General features: G+C 43.8%; 1 pseudogene; it reads right to left on the reverse strand.

Moving 5' to 3' along the window:
- Nucleotides 1-3,771: 3,771 nt before the first annotated feature.
- On the reverse strand, nt 3,772-5,025 carry Got2-ps4 (glutamic-oxaloacetic transaminase 2, pseudogene 4; annotated as a pseudogene).
- Nucleotides 5,026-6,240: the final 1,215 nt, after the last annotated feature.

Raw genomic sequence — 6,240 nt, forward strand, 5'->3', positions numbered from 1 at the left:
AGTTCTTTGTTACATGACTTACCTATCACTCATTCATGAAAAATGCACCTCGCTTAGGGATGCAAGTTTAAGATGAAATTAAAACAAGGACAAAAGCAACACACACACACACACACACACACACACACACACACACACACACACACACAGAGTCTCTACTAGAAATGGTAAAAGACTTTACTTTTAAGTACCAGCTGTATGTTGTGGGTGAAAATGTCAGAGGTATTTCATTCTTCATTTAGAAATGAGTCAGCCATATTTTGTGCTAAGATGGCTCTAAGTGGAAGCAGAAATACATATGCAGAGTTGAATAAAAAGAGGGGAATCGTGACTTGGCAGAGTTCACGACAGGGAAATAAATAATAAATAGAACTGTGACAGGACTGAAGGATAAACTCTTGTCTATGCAGCAGAAAGTTGACACTGATAGGAAGCCTAGAAGCAAAGCAAATGTGGCAATGGAAACAGAAAGTAAAACATTAAAATGCTAGAGGGAAAAAAGGACAGACAGGTAAAAGGATATATGTAATGTCCATCCTGCAGACAGAGATAATGACTCAGAGAGATATTTAGAATGTTTTATGTATAGGAAGATAATGGAATGTATAGGTTTAGAGGCCTTTCCCCCCAGGTAATTGTAACTGAGAACGATAAAAACAAATTTCAAGAAAGATTCTAGTAAAGAATCATGTGTAGACACAGACTTTTCTACAGAAAATAGGAGGCCAGAGCTTAAAATTTCCATATCTAGACAAAATATTGTTTGCTTATTGAAAAGCCAATATTTTTGCACATGTCCTAATGTAGGGAACTTCGATTCAACATACATTAATACTACTAAAGAAATGTCAAAATATAGAAAGTATCGGATACCTAGGTCATACAGGTCTAAAAATCTAATGACCTATTAAAATATGCAATAAATAATTTTTAAAAGGGAAAATTAGGAAAGACTCAACAAGCAAATCAGGAAACGAGTTAAAATGTAGGGAAAATAATTGTGATGGGTTGACGTATTTACCCAAAAGCAAATGCATGAAGATGTCTGAAGATCACAACAGAGGTGGTCTAAGCTTGGAGAACACCTGGGCCAAGGGAAAAAGAGAGAAGGAGAGAGAAATGACCTATAAGTGCCTTAATACTTACATTCTGTGCAGTGGCATGTTTGGAAACAGGATAAACATGAATGTCATGATAGGAGACAGTGGGTGTGACCTTTGCTGGTCACCAAGTACATGCTGCAGGTGGATAGACTGACCCACAGTGGCCTTTACTTTTGTGAAGTGGCAATGCCCTCACTGTTGGTATCAGGCAGGGCCATTTCTTATAGCTTCACCCATGATGACAATTTGGGGAAAGGTACAGTGTGGGAGATGAGGGCAAACATTAAAGCTAAGCTAATGAGCTGGATGGGTTAGCAAAGTGAAGGAGGGCAAAGAAGAAGTTGATGATGTGTAAATTTTCCATTTGGTCATTGTACAGAATTCGATGATACTGTGAAAAGAAAACAAAACAGCAACGAAAACCCCAAACAAAGAAAGAAAACCAAGTTATTCCAAGCTGGGTATGGTGGCACCCACCTGTAATCCCAGCACTGGGAAGAAGGGGACATGAAGGTCGAGAAGTTGAGGTAAACCTAGACTATGTTGGGAGTTCCAGGATTAGCTTAAACCTCCTAGAGAGACCTTGTCTCAGAAAACAAAATGCAAGAAAGAACTTAAAATAAAAGTATAAGGAACAGATATTCCAGTAACTTTGAATGGCAAGGATTTATTATTCAATAAAGCTCTTCCGCATAAACCATAAAGGAATGATTTATAGTCTAGGTTAATTTAAAAAAAAAAGCTCTTTCTTACAGAATGTATTAGAGTATTATGTAGAGTTACAGATAGGCATGTCAGTACCAGAAAAGTTCTCTAAATTGTCAGAAAATCTCAGACACAAAACAAAGAAAACAAATTGTAGCAATAACAAACAAAAGCTAGCACCCATGGTGCTTCCTTTGTGGGGACACCGACAGTTTCTTCTTCCATAAAACGTCAATGTACCTTTTTTCTTGGCTTGTGATTCTTTAAACTTCCCCCTTTCCTTCCATGTCTTGCACATAGAAGTCATGACCCAAATACCCATTTCTTCTATGGAAGACCTTAAGAACCTGTAGTGGGCTTGACTTGAATTATGCCCAGGAGTTGATCAAGGCTTAAAACAAATGCCTACTTGTGCCTCGGGACTGGGAGTCAGCATGTGTCATGGTGAGAATGCAGCTCTGGGGAATGACATCAGAGGTTAAAACATAGCTTTGTCATCTCCCGTTCACACACCTTCACATCGAGGCTCAGCCTCCTCATCCAATAGATTGGAACAATTTGCATGTTGCAAAGCCGGTGTGCCAACGGTAAAGGGCGGCAATATTGAGCACTTCTGTGTACCTGGTTGTAGGATCTTATATTCCATCATATTAACTCATTGAATTTTTACAAGAAGGTCGAGAGTCCACCTCATCAACATCCATGTATATGTATTTTTGCTATTCTTGCAAATAAATAACTGGAGGAACAGAAAATAATAAGGTACTGTCACCATGCAACTAGAGAAATGGGAGATTGATAGGATCATGAACTTCTAGGTCTCTTCTTTTTTCTTTTCTTTTCTTTTCTTTCCTTCCTTCCTCCCTTCTTTCCTTCCCTTTTCCCTTCCTTCCTTCCTTTCAACATTTGATTCTGAATGTTTATTTATTTATTGAAAATAATTTTTTCATATACTATTTTCTGTTTTGGGGGCTCTATAGTAATTTTATTGTAGCAGAGAAAAGCAGGTAGTAGTACATCTACGTGATTAGAGCAGATGGTGGTCATCTTTCCCAAGGGCAGAGTCTGAGTCGGGTTGGCAGCACACAACCCCCAAAATATCTCCTTCCATCGTACCCCGCATGTCTGACTCAGGTAAAGAGACAGGCTGTGTAGCCAGGATGAATGAAGAGGTCTAACTGGGCAGAGGCCCCATCCTGTAGGAGACAATCAGTCGCTGAAGAGGACACTGAAATCAAGGGCAGGGTTCCGCTCTCCCCGGCTCTTTGCTAGAGAGGAGGCTATGGCATGCACAGAAAAGCTATGTTCTTCCTTCTTAGATAACTCCTGATAGGATGAGGTTGACGGTCAACCAAGCAGTAGAATGGGGTGAAACTCTAGGCTACAGAACGGCAGTGACAAGAAGAGGCAGGTGGACACGACATTACATCTTCTACTCTCCCTGTTGGTGTGGCAGCAGAACTGTTGTTTTTTGTAAAGCATAATTTCTGTAATGTGGTCTGCTGACACAGTTGTTCCACAGCGGGAGGGCAAACTCGCAGACAACTGTTAATGACAGAACTAGTTATTTTTCTCTGACAGTCTCTAATGAGAGGCTCTACCAGGGTCTACAGGGGAGACCCTGACACCATCTGAGGCTTCCGGTAAAGCTTCTGACCTATTCTGATGCCATGACTGACAGGTTTTGAGTGCTGTGGTTTTCTTGCATGTGTAAACTTTCAAGGAAAGCAAGAGACAAAAGGATGCGGGAGAGTTTGGTTTAGAGCCGATGAAGTGCCAGATATTGTCCGTGGAAGCCTCTGCCCTACCTCTTTTCCAAAGAGCGCGTCCAGTCACCGAGCATTATTCACCGTAGTTGAAAACAGCATCTACTCACCAATATCTGCCCTCCCTCACCCTTACGTGACTCTCACAAGAGCAAAGGCTGAAGGGAAAGTGGTCTCTGAGTCCTTGCACCTGGTAATTACTTGGTGACCTGGTGAATGGCATGGGCAAGGTAGCCCACATTGCCAGGGTGACCCCTACCATGGAGATTCGGCCATCCTTTGTCATGTAGACCGAGAACTCTTTGGTCAGCTGCTCCCTTTGCTCAGGCTTTAGGTCGGTGAACCAGAACGTGCCAATCTGGTTGGTGATGAGCGCACCAGTTGTGGGCAGAGCCCTCTTTCTTCAGGTTGGAGACCAACTGGGCCCTCAGGCAGATGATGATGATGTGGTCAGCCACGTCTTCCACCTCTTGCGGGAATCCGGGCTCCATTGAGAGGAGGGTTGGAAAACAAGGGACTGATCAGGATCTTCAGTTATGACTCCACCCCTTTGGCTTCTTCTGCTTCTTTGCAGACCACGGTGAAGGCTCCCACACGCTCACCGTACAGGCCCATGTTCTTGGCTACGATTGGCAGAGGCAGACACTGATGCCTTGCTCAATGAAGTGCTGCATGGCCCTGGAATCCTTCTCACCATCACTGCTGGCAAAGCCTTGGTAGGCCATGTCAAAGAATGGATTCTTTTTCTTCACCACGAACTCCATTTCCTTCCACTGCTCTGGACGCGCGGGTCCACACCCGTGGGGTTGGGAGCGCAGGCATGTAGGAGGAGAACACTCTGCTTTGGGATTTGTCATATGTCTTCAAAGGCTCTGGAGAAATCAAAGCCGCAAGTCTTGGGGTTATAGTATCGATAACCGTGTAGCTGCATGCCAGCATCCCTGAAGATGGCCATGTGATTTCCTCAGGATGGTTTGGGCAGAAAGACATCTCAGCTGAACTTAAAAAATCTTTGCAGAAAACTGACTCCGATCCTTAAGGCTCCAGTCGCGGAAATGGTCTGCACAGTAACAAACCAGCCGCTTTTCAACACTTCGTTGTTCTAGCCTAGGGCCAGTTTTGAAAAGCCTTACAAAATTCAGCCAGTCCCCCAATGGGCTGGTATTCGTTGTCCAAACTTTTTGCAGCAATCTGGGCTTCTGCCTTCCAGACACTGGGGAGCATGTAAGGCTGTCCGTTACCATCCCGGTTGGCACCAACTCCCAGGTTCATCTTGCTGTGGGTGTCTCTCTCGAAGGTTTTGGTAACTTCCAGGATGGGATCTGGAAGTCTCATTTCAACATGGATCCACTCCACCAGGAGCTGGCTCTGGCAGAGGCTGCAGCTGCAAGGCATGGGTGAGAGGCAGCAGCCATCCCGGAGAGGATGTGGCCGGATTGCAGGAGGGCCATGGTGGGCGGTAAGACCGCAGTGGATGGTGATAGAGCTGAGATCAGGGGGGAAGCCCATATATTATATTCTTATCTTCTTATCATGGTTCCCTCATCTCCTCTATCTCTATACTGGTCTAACTCCATGCTTTCTCTCCTTCCCTTTAGAAACAAACAGTCTAATACTACTACTACTACTACTACTACTACTACTACTACTACTACTACTACTACTAAAACTAAAGCAAACAAAGGGGCAACAAGCAAGGAAAAGCACGAGAAACACACACACACACACACACACACACACACACACACATACACACACCCATAAAACCACAAAACTGGAAACCATAATGTATAAGTGAAAAATCTGTAAGGTAAAACAATGCCCAAACAGAGTACTCTTAAACAAAAGTGTGAGTCAAAACTTCTCCAAAACCACCATTGAGTTCATTCTGTGTTGGCCATCTACTCCTAGGCGTGGGGTCTCCTTCAAGTGTGGTTTATATACCAATTGAGACTCCATTGGATAAAACTAATTCATTCTTCGAGAGAAGAATTAGTGATGAAAGCTTGAGTCCAGCTCCCATTTCAGTGTTGGGGTCCATTCGACTTAAACAGTCCTGCTCAGTCCCTGTTCATGCTGTCACACAGTCTCTGGGAGTCATCTGTTTACCAGTCCTCTTGTGTCCAGAGGGCAGTGTTTCCTTGCTGTTTTCTACCCTGACTAGATCTTAGGACCTTACTGCCTCCTCTTCCACATAGGTCCCTCAGCCCAGAGGGGAGAGGGCCGATGAAGACATCCTATTTAGGACTGAGTGTCAAAGATCTCTCACTCTCTGACCTTGTCCATTTGTGAGTCTCTGTATTTGTTTCCACCTACTGCAGGAGAAAGTTTCTCTGATGATAGTTGAGCAAGACACTGATCTGTGAGTGTAGCAGAATGTCCTTAGGAGTCATTCTGTTGCTGCATTTCTTTTAGGGGAACAATAATATTTGGTTCTGTTTTCCCCTAAGTCCATGACCTACCTAGTCTTCAACTCTTGGTCACCCAAGAAGCGTCATCTGTCTCAGAAGTGGACCAAAAATCCAACTAAATAGTGGTTTGTTTACTTCCCCCACTTTTGTGCCACTATTATACCGGCACATCTTGCAAACGCATCACCGTTGTAGATTGCAGGGCTCTCCGCTGGTAGCGTGGACACTCTGGTCAGTAAGAGGAAGGCTCTGGTT

This window comes from Rattus norvegicus, chromosome 15, assembly GCF_036323735.1.
Source record: "Rattus norvegicus strain BN/NHsdMcwi chromosome 15, GRCr8, whole genome shotgun sequence".
Taxonomy (NCBI): Eukaryota; Metazoa; Chordata; class Mammalia; order Rodentia; family Muridae; genus Rattus; species Rattus norvegicus.